Source organism: Oryctolagus cuniculus, chromosome 7 (genome assembly GCF_051225735.1).
Source record: "Oryctolagus cuniculus isolate XC-2025 breed Fujian yellow rabbit chromosome 7, ASM5122573v1, whole genome shotgun sequence".
Taxonomy (NCBI): Eukaryota; Metazoa; Chordata; class Mammalia; order Lagomorpha; family Leporidae; genus Oryctolagus; species Oryctolagus cuniculus.
Genome location: NC_142873.1, coordinates 18711791 through 18733750, shown reverse-complemented (window position 1 = coordinate 18733750; position 21960 = coordinate 18711791). Strand labels below are relative to the sequence as shown.

General features: G+C 40.4%; 2 pseudogenes; both read left to right on the top strand.

Annotated features, from left to right (window-relative positions):
• The first annotated feature begins 4479 nt into the window (after positions 1 to 4479).
• LOC100346030 (syntaxin-18 pseudogene) lies at positions 4480 to 5237 on the top strand (annotated as a pseudogene).
• Positions 5238 to 9193: 3956 nt separating this feature from the next.
• On the top strand, positions 9194 to 9854 carry LOC149125343 (protein crumbs homolog 3 pseudogene; annotated as a pseudogene).
• The last annotated feature ends 12106 nt before the right edge of the window (positions 9855 to 21960 follow it).

Below are 21960 nucleotides of genomic sequence, written 5' to 3'. Positions count from 1 at the left end.
ACCCAGAAGAAGCTCCTAGCTCCTGGCTTTGGATCAGCCCAGCTCTGGCTATTGTGGCCATTTGGAGAATAAACCAGCAGATGGAAGACCTCTCTCTCTCTCCCTCTCTCTCTCTCTCCCACTCCCTCTTTTTTTTTAATTTTATTTTTATTTATTTATTTTTTGACAGGCAGAGTGGACAGTGAGAGAGAGAGACAGAGAGAAAGGTCTTCCTTTGCCGTTGGTTCACCCTCCATTGGCTGCCGCGGCTGATCCGATGGCAGGAGCCAGGTACTTCTCCTGGTCTCCCATGGGGTGCAGGGCCCAAGGACTTGGGCCATCCTCCACTGCACTCCCGGGCCATAGCAGAGAGCTGGCCTGGAAGAGGGGCAACCGGGACAGAATTCGGCGCCCCAGCCGGGACTAGAACCCGGTGTGCTGGCGCCGCAAGGCGGAGGATTAGCCTAGTGAGCCGCGGCGCCGGCCACTCCCTCTTTTTCTCCCTCTCGCTTCTGCCTCTCTGCTGCAACTCTGCCTTTAAATAAATAAATAAATAAATCTAAAAAAAAAACCCTCTAAGAACAACTAACTACCTTGATGGAAATAAATCACAATAAGAATCCAGTGAAATAAGATATACTGATGTAACATCAACATCAAAACTTGAAAAATGGATTGCATTGGCTTGGAAGAAAGTTCTGGATATAATAATTAAGCATTTTTCTATAACACTGCTGTATAACCAATATTCTATTGTGTGCTGGTATAAGAAACTGCCTACGATGAAAGAAAAATATTTTCAAATGTTTAGGCTATGAAGGAGTTTTTGAGATTCCTCATTTATTTTTCATACTGTCCAACATCGATATAAAATAAAAATCCAAGAAATCCAAAAAATCCAAAACAGCTATTTCAAAAAATGTAAAAATTCAGTTCATACACAAAAGCTTAGAAAATAGAAATACTCATCTGGCTTGATAATCATTTACATCTGAAAATTCACAGAATTTATAGGAATCTGGATTCCTATGACCTTACTGCATTTTAAGGATTATGTAGTCATTTAGGAAAATTAGAGAGCTGAAGCTTCCTAAAGACTATCCTGTGGCCACTGTGGAAAGATAAACATTGTATTGCTGTGGGAGAGTGAGAAATAAGAGAATATCAGGATTAGGGTGTGACTAAGGTATACACAACAAATCAGCCATTAAAGTTTGCAGAAAAAAAATCTAGGTCATAACAGTGACTTCAGATAAATTGATTTCATCAGTTCATAAGATAATGTTAGACATGGTGCAGGCTACAACAATAATGTTTTTAGATATTGATGACAGTTGAAATAACCATGTGAAAATAATCAAATATGCAATTCATATTTTTATTTCCAGATAGCACTAATGGCATGCTTGATCACTGAATTAGCCACATAATTTTAGAGCAAACTAAGTTTCCCATTAAAAATTAAAAGCATAGAGAATGATGTTTTCAAAATATGATATTAAATTAAGATTTTTGAGAAAGTCAAAGAAATGAATATTATTCCTTTACAATGAGAAAGCTATCTTCTGTATAAATGAATAACTGTGCTGTCACAGAAAGCTCCAATTTAGAAATAAAAGCTAATAACTAATAGGAATAACTAATATCTAATAGCTCTAGGAACAGACACTCTGCAGCTTGAGACACACACAGCCCCAATCTGAGAGTGGGTATGTCTCAGCCACTCCGCTTCCTGTTGAGCTCCTTGCTAACACATCTGCAAGGCACTAGCATGACAGCACCAGTGCTTGGGACCCTGACACTTATATGGGAGACTTGGATGGATCCTAGCTTCAGCCTTGCCCAGCCCTGGGTGTTATGGCCATTTGGGGTGTTAATCAGCAGATGAATGACCAGCCTCTTGTCTCCCCTCCCCTCCCCTCCCCTCCTCTCCCCTCCTATCCTCTTCCCTCCCTTCCCCTCCCCTCCCCTCCTCTCTTTTTCCCTCCTCTCCCCACCCCTCTCCTCTCCTCTCCTCTCTTTTTTTTCCTCTCTTTCAAGTAAGAAAATCTTTTAAAAAATAATAACTTTAGATTAAATTGCAGATTTTCTTTTTTTAAAAACTTTTTTTATTTGAAAGGCAGAGTTATAGAGAAGCAGAGGCATAGAAAGAGAGAGATATGTTGTCCATCTGCTGGTTCTCTCCCTGGATGGCCACAATGGCAGGAGCTGCATGGCTCCAAAGCCAGGGGTCAGGAGCTTCTTCTGGGTCTCCCACATGGGTGCAGAGGCCCAAGCACTGGGGCCTACTTCTACTGATTTCCCAGGCCATAGCAGAGAACTGGATCTGAAGTGGAGCAGCCAGGATTTGAACCAGCACCCATATGGGATGCCGACACTGCAGGCGACAGCTTTACTTGCTATGCCACAGTGCTGGCCCAAATTTTTTTTAATTTATTTTTTATTTAGTAAATATAAATTTCCAAAGTACAGTTAATGGATTACAATGGATTCCCCCCCATAATTTCCCTCCCACTCACACCCCTCCCATCTCCCGCTGCCTCTCCCATTCCATTCACATCAAGATTTATTTTCAATTATCTTTATACACAGAAGATCGATTCAGTACATATTAAGTAAAGATTTCATCAGTTTGCATCCACACAGAAACACAAAGTGTAAAATACTGTTTCAGTACTAGTTATAGCATTACTTCACATTGGACAACACACTAAGGACAGATCCCACATGAGAAGTAAGTACACAGTGACTCCTGTTGTTGACTTAACAATTTGACACTCTTGTTTATGGCGTCAGTAATCTCCCTAGGCTCTAGTCATGAGTTCTGGCCCGAAATTACAAATTTCCAAAGAAAAACTATTTGTCAACTGCTAATGTAGCCATTAGTTATTAGAAATACCAGTGATTGGCTGGCACCACAGCTCAATAGGCCAATCCTCTGCCTGCAGCGCCAGCACACCAGGTTCTAGTCCTGGTCGGGGTGCAGGATTCTGTCCCAGTCGCTCCTCTTCCTGTCCCGCTCTCTGCTGTGGCCCGGGAGTGCAGTGGAGGATGGCCCAGGTCCTTGGGCCCTGCACCCATATGGGAGACCAGGAGAAGCACCTGGCTCCTGGCTTTGGATTAGCGCTGTGCGCCGGCTGCAATGCCTGGCCGCAGCAGCCATTGGGGGGTGAACCAACGGAAAAAAGGAAGACCTTTCTCTCTATCTCTGTCTCTCTCTCACTGTCCACTCTGCCTGTCAAAAAATAAATAAATACAAAATAAAAAAAGAAATACCAGTGATCAACAGATAATGGCAATTATCTGAAGAGTAATTGAATATCTGTGTAATGATAAGGTATGGTTTTGAAACTAGAAGAAAAATAATACATAAAAAGGAAGCAAATTTTCACAATTTTAATCTGCTGGCCAGTCTCAACACCACTCATATCAGGAGACAGGTGACTAAGTTCTATGCAACATTTTATGCAAACTTAACCATTAAATGCCATGTATAATGCAATTTTTGCTGGGAAAGTTTAATTTGAGTCTAATAGTTCTTTACTTTTGAGTTCTCCATTTAAAAGAATTAGAGGGAATTGAAATGATTGAATCATCACCAAAATAGGGAATAGGGATATATGTCTACTCATCAATAAATCAGAATATTATTAACAAAAGGACTGTTGAAAATTAAAAAGTCAGGGTACATAACAACCACCTACAACTGGTTCTGAATAGATCCTGTTGTGGAAAATAAGCTGTCATGATGATTTTGAGGAAAAATATTAAACTGGAATAGTTGATGAGCAATTTTAAATTTGTGATATGTCATCTTTACAATGTAAGATAATTTTATCTGAAATATGCAAGAATTAAAAATTGAATTATTTATATTTTTTGAAATGTTAATATTAACTGTACTTATTTAGAGATGCAAATCAATTTTATGTATACCATAGATAGCTCAGATTTGAAGGAGCTTTACAGATTTGTGTGTGTGTGTGTGCATGTGTATACGTAGATACATGAAGCTTCTTCAAATCTCAGCACACACACACACACACACACACACGTGGTAACCTAATACTAAAATAGTTGAGCTAGGGGCTCACTTTTCTCTCTGATCATCGGTATAAATATTTCTTCTTTAGCACAGCAGAGAATTGTTTTTCCTGCTTAAGTCTTATTCAAAGTATTTTGTTGGAGGTAAATGCTGTTCAAGCATCCTTAGTGTCCATGAATAGTATTTATATAAAAATCAGTAGCTGACCCTTCAGATTCACAGGTTAGACAGTGACAGAGAGAGACAGAGAGAAAGGTTTTCCTTCCATTGGTTCACCCCCCCAGATGGCTGCTACAGCCGGAGCTGCGCCAATCTGAAGCCAGGAGCCAGGCTTCCCCCTGGTCTCCCATGCAGGTGCAAGGCCATCCTCCACTGCCTACCCAGGCCACAGCAAACTGAGAGATTTTCTTCTGGAGCATAGGAAAGATTATATTAATGCTTACAGCCACGTTCTGTCTGACTGTGGCAAGATGACAGACACAGAGGAGACCAGATAGACCAGGACGCGCAGATCTTCATGAGGACCTGCTCGGAAGCAATTCAGCAGCTCAGGACAGATGCGCACAGGGAGGTCCACTCCCAGCAGGAGAAGGAGCACAGCACTGCCGTTCTGGATTTCATCGAGGATTACTTAAAAAGAGTGTGTGAACTTGACTCAGAACAGAGAGTCATCCGAGTTAAACGAGTGGTGGATAGGAAGAGATTATCTAAGCTGGAACCAGAACCAAATGCAAAAACAAGAGAATCCATCTCTTCTGAGAAAGCGTCACAGAATCCTTCAAAAGACTCTGAAGAGAAACCTGCCTCTGAAGAGTTCCCAGAAAAGACTGTCTGAAGCCCAGCCTGACTGGAGTGCCTGGGGAGACGGCAAAGGAGAAGATGAGTTATCCCCAGAAGAAATGCAAATGTTTGAACAAGAAAATCAGCAGCCCATTGGGGAGATGAACAGCTTGTTTGACAAAGTGAGGCAAATCGAAGGGAAAGTAGTTGAAATTTCCAGACGCCAAGAGATATTCACGGAAAAGGTGTTGCAACAGGAAGCGGAGGTTGACAACATTCACCAGTTGGTGGTTGGAGCGACTGAAAACATCAAGGAGGGCAAGGAAGACGTAAGAGAGGCCATCAAGAACAACGCCGGCTTCCGCGTGTGGATCCTCTTCTTCCTCGTGATGTGCTCCTTCTCCCTGCTCTTCCTCGACTGGTAGGACAGAGAGCCGGCCTCGGGCGGCGGCGCCAGCAGTCTGCACGGGCAGCCTGGCAAGCGTGCGCCTCTGCATGTCTCTGGCACTGTGACTGTCACCAGGGTGTCACAGAGCTGCTTCAGGGGAGAGGGGCCTGAGCCACACCTGCGGATTCCCATGCGAAGCGACACCCAGACCTGAGTCCTTAGCTGAGCGCCTGGGAAAGAACGTGACGAGCACACGGAAGTGGTCTGTGCAGCAGTCACTGGGCAGGGTGGGCTCGGGGAGGGGCGTTAACCACCTGACCGCGAGGCTGCCGGCCAGGCGGCGGCTCCTCACGCAGCAGAGTCTGACCCTGCCTGTCCCCGGGGCTCCAGGGAAGAACGCGTCTAATGACGGCTCTCACGAATGCTCGCTCCCTTGTCTCTGCACGGCTTCCTGTCTGCACGGAGTCAGCGGATGCGTGGCCCGAGAAAATTCCCACCTGCCTTGTTCATCCAATAAATCTGATGACGGCCCTCTGTTGTGTTGTCGGTGAGTTAACAGCCCAGGCCCTCGGCCAGAGGATGCCTGGCCCGACTCAGCCCAGAACCACTCACGGCAGGGGCAGGCCAGGGCACCTGCGGCCTGCTTTCCCATCACTGGGTCTATGGAAGGGGCCACGGAAGCGTGGGCCTACTGCCCCGACCCCGGAAATGTCAGCAGGGCAGCAGCCGGTTACAGCCGGAAACAAGGCCCGAGTCGGCTGTGTGTGCGGGGTGTGTACACGGTCAGCGGCAGCAGCACCAGCGGCCTAGCGTCCCTGCACAGAGTGGGCGTGGCGAGTGTGCTGCCTCTGTTCCTGAGCTCCCTGTGCCTGCGCCCAGGGCAGCACTCGCCCACCTGCTGAGGGCATGGGTGTCAATCATCTTTGATGTCACTAAGCATATTCCGGGAAGCAGCAGTGGGGCTGACCGTGGCCACCGTGGCGGTCTCATTATTTGTGATTTATTTCTGACCTCAGCTGTGTGACTTTTGGCGTGCCAGCCAGAGACAGCACAAACAACATGGAGAAAATGGCTGCGAATATCTTTTTTTCTATTTAATTGTCTTACACATTTAGTTTATCTAACTGGTGGTTTTTGTAAACATTTTAATGTGGAGATTCAAATTGAAACGTGATTTCTTACAAAAAAAAAAAAAATCCTCTGGAAGAGGAGCAACCAGGACAGAACTGGCACCCTAACCCCTAACCAGGACTAGAACCTGGGGTGCCAGCGCCATAGACAGAGCATTAACCTAGTGAACCTCGGTGCCAGCAGCAATGTGCCTTCTTCAAGGCTTTTGGCATAACTGACAATCTGCACAAGAGCGACCAGCACTCAGTCCTCCACTGTACCATATTTCTGTTTCTGTGTTGCTCTTCCTGTTTGTGTGATCCTGAGAGCAGAGAAATTCTACCCAGGCAGGCTCTGCCAGAAGCAGGAAGAGGGGTGCTTCTTTGTAACAGTTCTTTGTGCAACTGCAACAAACATGGTATCATGCAAGTCTCCCTTGGTTTCATCCTCACTGCAGCTCTGTGAGCTAGATTGTCCTCATTTCGTGTAGAAGGAAACCAGGGCTCAGAGAGGTCAGCCAAGGTGCCTGAGGTCACACAGCCAATAAACAGGATGCCAGAATACAAGGAGTCCCCACCTGTGCCCTTCCAACTCTGCCAGTCAGTGGCTATGAGCCTAGGTAGGTGTGCAGACCAGCAGCTCCTCTCAGTGTAGATGCAGAGAAGTCATCAATTGCATCACTGGTCTAGCGCCTCCTTCATTGATGGGTATCGGAACCCCAGTTGCCTTATATTAATCAGCATAATTCCAAAAATGTAACAACCCAAAAATGTAATTAACAGTTCATCTTTTTTTTAATCAGCAAAGTGAATGATCTTTATTTTCTTTTTCTTTTTTTCATTTTCGTTATTTATTTGACAAGCAGAGTTAGACAGTGAGAGAAAGAGAGAGACAGAGAGAAAGGTCTTCCTTCCATTGGTTCACTCCCCAAATGACCTCTTAAGGGCAGCGCACTGCACTGATCCGAAGCCAGGAGCCAGGTGCTTCCTCCTGGTCTCCCATGCAGGTGCAGGGCCCAAGCACTTGGGCCATCCTCCACTGCCTTCCCAGGCCACAGCATGGAGCTGGACTGGAAGAGTAGCAACTGGGACAGAACCAGCACCCCAACCGGGACTAGACCCTGGAGTACCGGCACTGCAGGTGGAGCATTAGCCTAGTGAGCCGCGGCACCAGCCTAGCCCAACTTTTAATCAATAAGATTATGTCACTTGCCCAGAAAAAAAAAATACAAACAGAAGTGTTACTCTAGGATAATGTCACAATGCTCTCTAATAAATGTCCGTTCAAGGTTCTTTGCACAGGGTGAAGTCACACAACTGAGTGTTTTCAAAAGTGTAAGCTACTTGAGTTTATGCCTATTTGCTAATGCGTGCTTGTGTGTTAAAGTCTCTCACTTGACAACAGGTTTGGGTAGAGGGGAAAAGGAAAGAACTTTAATCCTCAATTGTTACAAATTTTACTCATATCTAATGAAAGGAAGTAATGTATATGATTACCAAAACTGGTTTAACTGTTTACAGAATGCTTAGGCCACAAATAACATTTATTCCCTTTGTTATTATCTCTTTCACATTAAAAAGCTCCATTTTTTCCAACTTTCTGTGTTAGGCAAACTTGCTCCACTATTACCTTAGTTATGATAACAACAATTATAATTTTAGTTAAAGAAAATTTCTGTAAATGATCCAATGACAGCTTATCATTTTATTTATCATGACAAATACTTGCTTCCCTAAATATTTCAGACCTTATATAATATAGGAGTACACAACATAGTGAAAATGTTATTTCCATGTTACCCATGAAATATATTTCAATTTACTGCTTAGAAGCTATCAGTACCCAAGAACACCATGCAACACAAGGTAGGAACATAGTATAAAATTTAATGGAAATCATGGAATGTGGGCTTTCTAATTACCAGTAGTTATCATTTTGATTGCTATATATTAGCTAGAAAATCTACAGGAGAAAAAAACAACACAAAGGATATGAATGAAATAGATATTTATATAATCTAGCCCATTTCCTTTAAAGGAAAAAAGATTCAAACATAAACAAGAGTCAGTTACATTTAAATCAGTATTCTTAGAAAATTTGATTCCATCTGTTAGTATAAATATGGACATGTGAGTAAATCAATTTCAAATCAGTTCATCCTTTTTGCTTTAGATAACTACAGCACTTGTAAGTGAATGTAATGAGGACATTTAAAATGTCTTGCCAATGAGGTGAAGTCAGCTCAGTTAGTGGAAGGCTAATCCTGATAGTAATTCCATCATCACCAGGAAAACGAATCCTACTTCTGGGAATCACATCTCACTCTCAGCCAATGGTGAGCGGATAATAAGGTTGTGTATCTTTTTTTTTTCAGACTGAGAAAAATTTTCTTAATAATTAATCATCTAGATGAATGCCCAGGTTTCTTCACCTTCAGTTATAAGCATGAATCATTTTCAAGCAGAACTTTAAGGAGAAAGAGAACAAGTGAAATTTTGACTTGGAAAGAAGTGATGTGCAAAGGGTCAAAGTACTCCATCAGTGTTGTCCTTAGTAGAGCCATTTGAACAAATGAGGACTAAAAACTTTAAAATAGCAGAATTGTGTTATTCCATCCATTAGCCTATGTGCTTTGTAAATTCTAATTACTAATAGTTCATTTATTCAAATGCAGAGACAGTTATAGTATGTCTCCTAGACTTATTTCTGATCTGTGTCATTCAATCATAGGGATACTTGCATTTGAGTCCAATAAATGACTTTGTTTCTACTTATATATTTTTGGAAACCATAAAATTAATAATCTTTCTTCATTAATCAAACTCATGAACCCAGTATTTCATCAAAAGATATGTCTAATCGTAGGACTCATTGCCATTCCAAAATTGATTTAGTTGAATAATTACCATGGGAAAGGGTTAAAGATCCAAGTAATTGACAGGGAACCTGTGCGAGAGCGAAGACGCCCTGGCCAGGTGCCCAGTCGCAGGTACCCCCTGCCCGTGATGTGGTAGCAGTGGCGCGCTCCCGTCTCGGCGCCACCACCTGGGCGCCGAGCCCATGGCGACCCCCACGCTGGGGCTGCTCCTGGCGATCGGCCTGCAGCTGCTGCCGGCTCGCTGGGGCCGAGCCTGGGCTCAAGCTGTCTCCACACCGAACCTGCATTTAAATGATACCAGCAGTGTCCCGCCTACGAGCCCCAGCTCCAATGGGGGCCTGTCCCAGGGGGCCATCACCGCCATCATTGTGGTCTTCTCCATCCTGGGCGTCCTGGTTGCGGTGCTGCTGTTGGTACTGCTGGTGCAGAAGCTTCGGGAGAAGTGGCAGACGGAGGGCACCTACCGGCCCAGCAGCGAGGAGCAGTTCTCCCATGCAGCCGAGGCCCAGGCCCCCCAGGACTCGAAGGAGACGGTGCGGGGCTGCCTGCCCATCTAGGTCTCCTCTCTTCCATCCATCTTCCTCCCTTGCTGTGTAACCTGGGGGGAGATGCTGTGGCCTCCCTGGGCAACCAGACTCACTCAGTGTTTAGGAATGGGGGGGGGGCGAGGTGCTTCGAAGGTGGGGCTGCTCAGTTTGTATATATTTATATAAAATTGGCAGAGAGAGAGAGAGATAATAAAAGCTGTTTGAGCTGCAAAAAAAAAAAAAAAAAAGATCCAAGTAATTTTACCTTAATACTGGTTTTCAATTCATATCTTCTATTAATATTTTATAATCCATTCCACCCTCTTGGACGTAAGTGTGTAATTGCTATTTTGAAAATTTTTGATGAGGAAGATGGAATTAGACTGGTTACAGCTTACCTATATGATCACTTTATTCATTGATGACACTGCAAAGACCTCAACTCCATTTGTAATGCTTTGTCTGTCTTGTTCACTCTAAGTTCCAAATAATGTCTTAAGCAATGCATTGATCTTTGAGAATCACCTTTAAATTATACCTAAAGAATTCTCGTGAAAACTGTCAATATTGAGCATTACTCAAGCCACATATTCAATAATCATGTTTCATCTAAACAAATATAATGCAAATTTCTAATCTAATCAAAATTTATAGCTGCAATATATATTCATCTCTCAAAACAGTCTACCAAATATTCTTACTTAAATGATGCAACAACGCTATGATCAACAACAATTTGAAAATGCAAGCTGAGATTTACAAAAGCTGTGACTACACGTTATAGACCTTCAACCTTAACTGGGCTTTTGATTTGGAACTTATGCTTACAAAAGTGATGTTGATGCGTGCATGATAATTCAATGAATGTAACAACTGTGAGAAAATGGTGTGAATGCTATTGAAATAATAATAATGATTGTTATTAGGAGAATTTAAACTTTTATCAGGAAGGTGATATTTGTGAGAATACTACTTTTTAGGTAAATTTAGATTGTGAAAGACACATTTACATTTTGTCATGACATTACAGACTTGCTTCTTCTCCGATTCTGAAGGAATTACTTGAACTCTAATAGCCTTATTTGCAACATGGACACATTGATGTTCAGTGCTGCATAAGGAGGTTGTTATCAGAATTCTCATAGGTTATCTCATGTAATCCTCACCACCTTCCAATGAGGTGATTTTTTCAGATGGTTGAAGAACTAAATCTGGGGAGATTTAGGTAATAAATCTCTTCATTCTTATATAAGAATGAATTCTGATTCATATCCAGATTTCTCTGGCACAAAAGTTCATGCTTTTTTCACTATGCCATGTAGTTTACCTAATAGCATATTTAATAAGACACAATATCACTGATGATGTATTTGTAGAATCTTTGAATGGAATTGGAATGCTGATCATTTTTAGCCAACTGTAGAAATACAGAAATTACTCTGCCAGCAAGCAATGTGTAACCAATTCAAGTGATACCAATGAGTTTTTAGAAATTGTACACAAAGCCTTTTTACAAAAAGGTTGATTTTTCCCAATACACACATCTGGCTATCTCATAGCCTTTTAAATAGAGAAATATAATTTTCAGAAATATGGGTTTACAAAGCATGGTGGTCATGAACTCTTTTCTATATTTCCAAATTGGACAGCCAGAAACAGAGTTCCTCTGGCTGGTTGGCCCAGTGAATCATGTCACAAAAATAGTACTGGTTGAAAGAACTGAGTGCCGAACTCAACTCTAAATGTCTATTTCACTCCAGTGGATTCTATTGTGGCTGCTTTTGCGAAAATGGCATGCTGGCTTACTGCCATATTTCTCATTCATCCCTGTACTGGAGGAAAAGAGCCAAAAATTGAGAGAAATAGATGGTTTTTTTAAAAAATTTCTTTCACCTATATAATTTAAAATCATTTTAATTGAGCACCACTGATAGCTAATAAATAATTCAAAAAGGGATCTTCCTAACTCTTACATTTAGACAGGATGAAAATTGATTCACATTTGAAATAATTGCTTTATGACTAGTGAATTAATCATGTGTGTGGAATATAATAGGTGGTAATTGATTCCTTAAGAAGCTTGCAACATAGCTAAATGCAATAGTATTGAATTGGTTTCAAAGTATTCTATACATGACCAGAAACACTGAGAATTAGAAGTATTAAATAGATTACTTGCTTACAGTCTTCAGGTCTAAGTAGGTATGCAGTCTAAATTGAAGGAGATATTTCAAGTAGTCCACAGCATAATCAAATAGAAGAGAGACTTAATGAGAAAACACAAATACCTGTGTTGTCAGCACAGGCATAATAATTTGTTTTAAACCAGTAGACTTGTCATTCTAATACACAATTTTTAGATTAAATTTCTCAGTAGCTAGCTTCCTACTGACTCATTTTAGAAATAGCAATACATCAAAAGAAAGTGTAGAAGCAGTGTACTTCCAAAATTTTAAGAGTTCCCATGTCATTCATTTCAATACCACTCAACTTATATAAAAATTTACATAAGTATAGAATAGATAATACTTTTATATAATTATCATATTTAATTACAAAGGGAATGATGTCATAGATGTAATGTCTAACATTTTTTCTGGTGTTCACAACTCTATTTGAAAAATTAGATTATTTCAAAGATGATTTCAAAACTGATGAAGAAATGATAGAGAAAATAGAATATACTATAGTATATAGGTCTTATCATATTTATTTAGCCAAAGTATCTCTTTTTTATTTATTTGAAAGGCAGAGTTACTGAGAGGCAGAAGCAGAGAGACAGAGAGAGGTCTTCCATCCGCTGGTTCACTTACCAGATGTCTGCAATGGCCAGAGCTGCACTGCTCCGAAGCCAGGAGCTAGGAGTTTCTTCTGGATCTTCCACCTGGGTGCAGTGGCCCAAAGACTTAGGCCACATTGTATTGCATTCCCAGGCCATAGCAGACAGTTGGATTGGAAGTGGAGCAGCCAGGACTTGAACCAGTGACCATATGAGATGCCAGCATTGCATGCAGCAGCTTTACCCACTGTGCCACAGCGCTGGCCCCCAAAGTGTCTTCTCCATAAGTATGTTCTTGTGTAACTGTAATTACTTCTTTTTTTCTTTTCAGGGTTTACTCTGGTTATTTACTGTTAAGCAAGAATTGGAATCCAGATTCTTCTGTTTTCAGATAGTTATTATGTTTAATGTCACCTATCAAACTCTTTACAAAATTATTTATCATATTCTGTTTGTTCATATGCATAGTTTTCAAATTTCAGTTACACAAATAAAATTCAGGTAATCAGTGATTCATTTTGTCTTAAAAATTCTATGTATTACTTTAAAAGAAAATCTGTCCAGCTGAACATCATGGCATAAATTGACCATTTTTACACACATATTCTTATAATTTTATCCAAGGTTGATAGCTAACAAGAAAAAAAGAGATCAAAGTGCTTCACAATCTTAAGTGTGCTTGGTATTGATTTGCAGAAGTTGACTGAATTGTTTTTAGATGAATGATAAAAGTATTCCAACGATGATTTTTAGAACATGAAGTAAAGGATAGTGAAGGTTATTTTTTTCTTCTTTCAGTTTAGCCCATTTGAAAGGGGGTAAGAAAATTGTATTTGGGAAAACAGAACCTTTAAAGGAGTATTAATTATATTTTTAAAATACCAGTTTATCTATCTTCATCTAATTGAAAGAGAGAGAGAGAGAGAGAGAGAGAGAGAAATGTCTTCCCTCTGTTAATTCATGCCCCAAATGTCCACAACTGTGAGGACTGGTCCAGGCCAACATTAGGAGCCCAGAAGTCCATTTGCATCTCACGCATAGGTGGCAGGGGCCCAAGTATTTGAGCCATCATCTGTGACTCCCAAGATTCACAGTTGGAAGCTAGATAGGAAGTGGAGGAACCAGAACTTGAACTAGCACTCAATATGGGATGCGGGAATCCCATGGGGTAGGTTAACACACTGCTATATGATGCTCATCCAAGAAAATTCAATTTTGAATATACTGTCATCTGAAATATGTTGATACTTAATTGATATTAACAATTGGAAGATGATTAATAAAAAGTTTACATTATAGGATAACTTATTAACAGACGGTAGTCAAAGAAACCTTTGAAGGAGATAAAATGAGTCAGTAGAAATAACTCTATCAGGGAAGCATTAAGTTAATAGAGGGATCTAAGTTAATAAAACCTAAGTCAAGGAGAAGTACACAAATGTGCACTTTATGAATAAGAGGTTTCAAGGCTTTGGATCTGTAATTTTAAGTTGAAGAGAAATACTAGCAACTGATAATTAACAATATTAAATTGCCAGAGATATTGTTTCTATTTAACAACCTTTTTATACTACATGTGATCATGATGTTGTCATATTATGTTACATCAGAAGAAAAAGAATCAAATAGATCCTTTCATTTATGAGCCTTCAACTAATATTAATGAATTAAAATTTCATAAATTCTCTCTCAAGCTTGAAATTACATAATTGATTTTAATATGAATAAACAAAATTTCCTATTAGCAAATGATGTACTTTATACAATTTTAAGAGTTAATAAAAGTATTATGTAAATCTTTTTAAACTCTCTATTGTATATGCCAATGGCCAGTATCCTGAACAAACTGATAAAGAAAAGGGAAAAAATAATAATCCTTAATTTATTTTTTTATTTTGTTAACCCTTAGGACTTAATTTCTTCTTTTTTTTAAGATTGATTTATTTATTTGAAAGTCAGAGTTACACAGAGAGAAGAGAGGCAGAGAGAGAAAGGTCTTCCATCTGCTGGTTCACTCCCCAATTGGCTGCAACAGCCACAGCTGCACCAATTCGAAGCCAGGAGCCAAGAGCTTCTTCTGGGTCTCCTACACAGGTGCAGGGGCCCAAGGCCTTGGGCCATCTTCTACTGCTTTCCTAGGCCACAGAAGAGAGCTGGATTGGAAGAGGAGCAGCCAGGACTCCAACCAGTGCCCACATGGGATGCCAGGACTGCAGGAGGCAGCTTTACTGGCTATGCAAGAGTGCTGGCCCCAGTACTTAATTTCAATAATTAAATGCTAATAGAAATATTGGAATATAGATATGATATAATTAATATCTCACTCTAAAAGAAAGAACTCACAGATCTGCTTTATAATGCCACTAAACTCTGCAACACCAGGACTGTAACAATCTTTCTCATTTCTCAATGCATTGTAATCTGCCTGGTAGATCTAAGGGAGAACCTGCCTTCATTCCATTACTCTGGACTAACACCTTCCAGAACAAAGTCTCCTGTGTACCTTATAGCAACCCTGTAGGACTTCAGCGAGGTGGCTCACATCTGCTAGTCCTAGGACTCATGCTGTTGTTGTTACAAGACACAGCACCAGGTCCAGCACTGTGGCACAGTTGGTTAATCCTCTGCTTGTGGCCTTGGCATCTCATATGGGTGCCGGTTCTAGTTCCGGCTGCTCCTCTTCCAGTCCAGCTCTCTGCTGTGGCCTGGGAGGGCAGTGGAGGATGACCCAAGTGCTTGGGCCCCTGCACCTGCGTGGGATACCTGGAAGAAGCACCTGGCTCCTGGCTTCAGATTGGCGCAGCTCCGGTCATTGCAGCCATCTGGGGAGTGCACCAGTGGATGGAAGACTTTTCTCTTTGTCTCTCCCTCTCACTGTCTGTAACTCTACCTAGCAAATAAATAAATAAAATCTTTAAAAAGAAATAAGCCACAGCACCAAATGCACTCTCCTGGCAGGATCTGAGGAAGGGTTCATCCACATCACACAGTCCTAGAGCCACAGAAATCGGTGCCACAAGCCCTGATAGTACTCAGGCTTGATAGTAGGACAAGCGGAGAACCATTCTTGTCTCTCTCAGCACCAAGAACAAGTCCTTGGACATCATAATCACCAGGGAGTCTGACACCAAAGTATCTATGGACTAAAGATACATACTCTAGGAAACCCATATTCATCCCTGTGTTATAATTCTACCCCTATGAACTGCAACAGGGTAGTTTACTCTATCACTTATAGACACAGCTGGCAATGATTAAGACAAAAGACATCATAGACATAGACTCCAGGGCTCACCTAGAACCAAAGCCAAACAAACAAGCGAAGTGATACCCTGTATTCCAGCTAAATCATAAACTCTTTTCTAACAAAACTTACTCCATGAAGGAGGATGAGTAAACCAGATATGCAGATGTCAACACAGGGACTCGGGACACATGAAGAAGCAAAGTAGTATGATGCCTCCCTCCCCCACAAAAAATCATAATAATCCTCCAGAATTAGATCTGCACTTAGGAAATCTATGAAATGTCCATTATAGAATCCAAAGATAATGATTGTAATAAAACTCAATGAGATGCAAAAAAGTGCAGATTAAAGAAATGAAAAAATCAGTGGCATGAATGAAAATATTTCTAAGGAGCTAGAACTCTCATTAAGAAGAATCAAATAGAAATTTTGGAGATGAAATTTTCCATCAGTGAAATAGAAAATAAGATTGACAGTTTAAATAGCAGAAAAGGCCAAGTGGAGGAAAGAATTTCTAAAGTATAGGACAAGACTCCTGAAATAACCCAGAGAAAAATAAACAGAATAGAATTAAAAGAATGAAGAAAGTCTACAAAATAAGGGATGCCATTAAATGTCCAAATGCAAGTTTCATAGGTATTCCTGAAGGAGAAGAAATGTAAAAATGTGTTGCAAACCTACTGAATGAAATACTAGTTGATAATTTACCCTGTCTTGAAAGAGACATGAACATCTAGAAACTAGGAACTCAAAACTTAAGAATAAGGAGTGAATCCTAAAGACAGCAAGAGAAAAGCATCAAGTTAAGTATAAAGAAATATCAACTAGATTAACATCAAACTTCTCAGCAGAAACCCTACACATCAGAAGAAAGCAGGACGATATATCCAGGGTATTAAAATAAAAGAAGTAGTTCTACACTTGATCTTAGCCAAAAGGCTGAGAAGCAATAAAAGAAGTAATTCTAATACTTGTTAAAACTATCAGAAAATATTGAGTAAGATGGAATTCTGCTAAACTTAATTTAAGTCCAGCATCACTTTGATAATAAAACAAGACCTGGCAGGAAAAGAAAACTATAGACCTATAGTCTTATTGAGCATAGATACAAAGATTTTCAACAAAATACTAGCAAATTGAATTCAAAATCAAATCAGAAAGATCCTATATCATGAACAAGTGAGATTTACCCCAGAAGTATAAGGATGGTTTAACATTTGCTGATCAATAAAGGTCATATATCACATCAATGGAACGAGAACAAAAACTACATGGTCACCTTGGTTAATGCCAAAACCCTATGGTCATCCTAGCAGATGCTCAGAAAGCCTTTGATAAGATTCAACACCCCTTCATGATAAAAACCCTCCACAAATTAGGTATTTAAGGAGCATTCCTCAAAATTATAAAGGCTGTACACAACAAGGAACAGCCAATATCATACTGAATGGGGAAAAGCTGAAGACATTTTCCCTCAGATCTGGAACAAGACGTGGGCTTCCATTTTTGCTGCTCTAATTCAATATACTATTGAAAGTTTTAACAAGAACAAGTAAGGAGGAGAAAGAGATACAAACAAAATTGGAAAAAAGGAAATCAAATTATCCATGTTTGCAGATGGCACAATGCTATACATGGAAAAATTAAACACTCCACTAAAAGCCTTTAGAATTGATAAACCTATTCAGTAAATTTGCAGGTTATGAAATAAACATTCATAGAAGTAGCTTTTTTATATGGTAAAGGTGAACTCACTGAAGGAGAAATCAAAAAAGAAATCCCATTCACAATAACCACAAAAAGATCTAATATTTAGGAATAAATTTAACCAAAGTGAAAAATTTCTACAATTAAATGTATCAAACATAGATAAAAGAAGTCATCAAGGACACAAAAATGGAAAGATATTCCTTGCTCATGGATTGGAAGAATCACTACCATTAAAATGTCTACACTATCTAAAGCAATCTACAGATTCAGTGTAAATGCTTTCAAAACACCAATGACATTCTTCACAGAATTAGAAAAAAGCAATATTAAAATTCATATGGAATCACAAAGATACTGACTAGCCAAAGCGATCCTGAACAAGAAAAATCCAACAGGAGGCATCAAAATATATGACTTCAAAGCAATAGTAATTAAAACATGATAATATTAACACAAAAATTGATACATAGGTCAATGGGACAGAATAGAGTCCAGAAATTAAACCGAATATACATGACAACTGATTTTTGACAAAAGTGCTCAGACCATACAGTGAGTAGGGATAGTTTTTTCAACAAATGGCACAGGCAAATCTGTACATACATTTATATCTTTATCTATATCTATTGCTATCTATGAATGAAATCAGATCAATGGCTCTCACTATATACAAAAATCAACTCAAGATGGAGCAAAGACCTAAATGTAAAATCGGAGACTATGAAGTTGTTGGAAGAAAACATAGGAGAAACACTCAAAGACATTGGTGTAGGTGACAACTTCTTGGACAAGACCCCCAAAGCACATATGACAAAGGCAAAACTAAACAAATGGAATTATATCAAACTCAACTTTTGCACAGCAAGGACACAATTAATAGAGTGAAAAGACATCCAATAGAATGGGAAAATGTATTTGCAAGCTACCTATCTGAAAAAGGATTAATGTCCTGAATGTATCAGCTTAAAAAACTCAGCAACATCTAAAAAAAAAAAAAAAAGACTGCAAGTGCAAAGGACCTTAACAGACAAATTTTAAAAGAAGAAATACAAAGGGCAAACAAATATATGAAAAAATGTTCAACACCATTAGCCATCAGTGAAATGCAAATCAAAACCTCAGTGAGGTATCATCTCACCCCTGTCAGAATGACTAAAATCCAAAACACAGAGAGTAACAGATGCTGGTGAGGATACAGGGAAAGAGGAACACTAATACACTACTAGTGAGAATGTAAATCAGTGCAGCTTCTGTGGAAAACAGTACAGCAATGTCATAAAAAATAGACTTGTCATACAATCCAGCAATCTCACTACTGGGTATAAACCCAAAAGACATGAACAGGTTGTATCAAAGAGGTATGTAAACTACCATGTTCATAGCAGCACTGTTCACAATAGTCAAAATTCAGAATCAGCCAAGGTGTCCATCATCAAATGAATGGATAAAGAAAATGTTGTGTGTGGGTATATATATATATATATATATATATATATATATACATGATGAAATATTATTCATTATAAAAAGAATGAAATTCTACCATCTGCAGCAAAATGGATGCAGTTGGAGGACATAATGTTGAATGAAATGAACCATACTCAGAAAGACAAATACTGCATGTTCTCCCTTATATGAGGGAGTTAAAATTCAAAAAAGGAAGGAGGGAGGGAGGGAGGAAGGAAGGATGGGAGAGAGGGAGGAATGGAGGAAGGGAGGAAGGAAGGAAAGAGAAAAAGAAGGGAGGCAGAGAGAGAGGAAGGGGGGAGGGAAAAACCGAGGGAAGGAGGGAGGGAAGAAGGAAGGAAGGAAAGAGAAAAAAATCTGTGCAAATCAGTATAGCTGCAGATATAGTTTTGTCAAATTTTGTTTTACACCTTTGTCAAACCAATGGTTAGAAATATTGGCCGGTGCTGTGGCTCAATAGGCTAAACCTCTGCCTTGCGGCACCGGCACTGTCGCTCCCCCTCTTCGTGGAGGAACGACACAGGACCCTGCGCTGTTCTTTCGTCTGCTCGGCCCTCCCCGGGTTTGCTGCTGGTTCTTCCCGGGTTGGCTACTATCCCTTCCACCTCCGTGGAAGGGCAGTTCCCCCTGGCCACATTCCCCACTTCCGCAGGGGAGCGGCACACCGCCGGCCGGTTCTCTCGGGGGCTGCACGGGTTCCCTTAGATGTTCCCCATAGATGTTCCTGGTGCATGCCGTCTCTCTCCTCCTTTATAGTCCTCCTCCGCCAATCCCAACTCGGCTGCCCACACGCCGAGTATGCTGCTCTCCTCCAATCAGTAGCAAGTCCTACAGTTTATTGGTTGAACTGGAGGCAGCTGTGCGGAAGCTGTTTACTTCTCTCCCAGCGCCATATTGTGGGAGAGCAGATGCATAGAATAAGTCTTAATTCCAGTAACTCAGTCTAGTCCGGTTTGCTCCCCACAGTGGGAGAGCAGATGCATAGAATAAGTCTTAATTCCAGTAACTCAGTCTAGTCCGGATTGCTCCCCACAGGCACACCGGGTTCTAGTCCCGGTCGGGGCGCCGGATTCTGTCCTGGTCACTCCTCTTCCAGTCTAGCTCTCTGCTGTGGCCCGGGAAGGCAGTGGAGGATGGCCCAAGTGCTTGGGCCCTGCACCCGCATGTCGAGACCAGGAGGAAGCACCTGGCTCCTGGCTTCGGATCAGCGTGGTGTGCCGGCCCCAGCGGCCATTGGAGGGTGAACCAACAGCAAAGGAAGACCTTTCTCTCTGTCTCTCACTGTCCACTCTGCCTGTCAAAAAAAAAAAAAGAAATATTATACTATTATAGTTTTAATAATCTGTGATTACTTTAAATTTTACTGTATACAAATTAAATGATCACTTTCCATTCAATTATTATGTATAGCCATTGTCTATATTCCCAATAAACTAGGGTCTTTAAGTTTACAGAGAAGCACAAATACAATATAATGACTCCACTTTCTATAAGTGTTAAAAAAAAGATTTGATATGAAATGAAATAATACATCTTTTAACAGGAGTTGGAGCCAAAATGAACTGATACTTTTGCATATCCTTTTCCCACAATACTTGATAGCAAAGAAATAGTCTAACTTGATTCTAAAAAGCAGTCCTTAATTTCAAGAAAAGAGTAGTAAATAGGATATTATAATATAAAAATGAGCATATTCTCTCTCTCCCTCTCCTCTCTCTGTGTAACTCTTTCAAATAAATAAATAAATCTTTAAAAAATGTAATAGCAATGTGCTATTTTTCACAATATTTTGGCTTTCTTTTTTTAAATTTGGTAGGTAGATTTATAGACAGTGAGAGAGAGACAGAGAGAAAGGTCTTCCTTCCATTGGTTCACTCCCCAAATGGCCACTATGGCCGGTACTGCACCGATCCAAAGCCAGGAGCCAGGTGCTTCCTCCTGGTCTCCCATGCATGTGCAGGGACCCAAACACTTGGGCCATCCTCCACTGTCCTCTGGGGCCACAGCGGAGAGCTAGACTGTGAGAGGAGCAGCCGGGACTAGAACAGGCATCCATATGGGATGCCAGCATCACAGGCATAGGATTAAACAAGTGAGCCATGGCGCCGGCCCTTTTTTTCACAATTAAGTCTATTTCCTGCATAGTCAAATTGAGATATACATATAGGAATTTTAGATCCTACACAATTATACACTTGTAGCTTAAAGTGATCATAAGACTACACTTCTGGTATTGCTTTGGGATCCTTACATAGTGTATAGTCAGCAACTGAACTGCAGACACATTAATATTTAATTTTAAAATTGTTTTTCATACCCTCCAATGTTATGTGATTTAATTCTTTTTTTGGGGAAAATAAAATTCTAATGGTATCAAAAACAGAACTTTTTTGGGTCAATTTAGTACTTGCTGGAATAGAGTTGCAAAATGTTACTCAGTAACTGACCTAGCTTCTAAATCAAGCCAGAATTACACATATTCTGTATAATACTTGAGTATACAAGTACATCTCATGATAACATGCAGAGACGTGGAAACAAGAATACCACAAAACCCCAAATCGTCATCTCCACTGATGAAATACTGAATGGAAAAGAGACTACCTATCCAGGAGTCTGGAACATCTATTTTGAAAAGGGTGTGTTGTATGTTGCTCTTTCCAAAAATTCAAATAAACTCCATGTGTTTACATTTGACTTTTTTCAGTGTGAACAAAGGAAGAAGACATTCCAATGGGTATAGGAACACGTAAAAAAAAAAGATACCAAACTCAAAGCTCTGACAGTTTTCACTCTTCTCAGGTGGAAAGGGTTCTTTACGCTCCCGTGGAAAAGAACGAATCCCGTGAGGCTTAAGCGTCTGTGTCTGACACCACAGCCAGCAACCCACACTCAGTACCTTTAAAAGAGTCGTGACAGGAGTTTAATTTTCCTGAAAACAAACTAGATCTACAACACAACGGGCTACAAAAATGACCTGAGTTCATAGGAATCTCAAAGTCTGAGAAAGATTGCTTCAGCTTTGCTCACCAAAGGCCTTTTATAGCAAA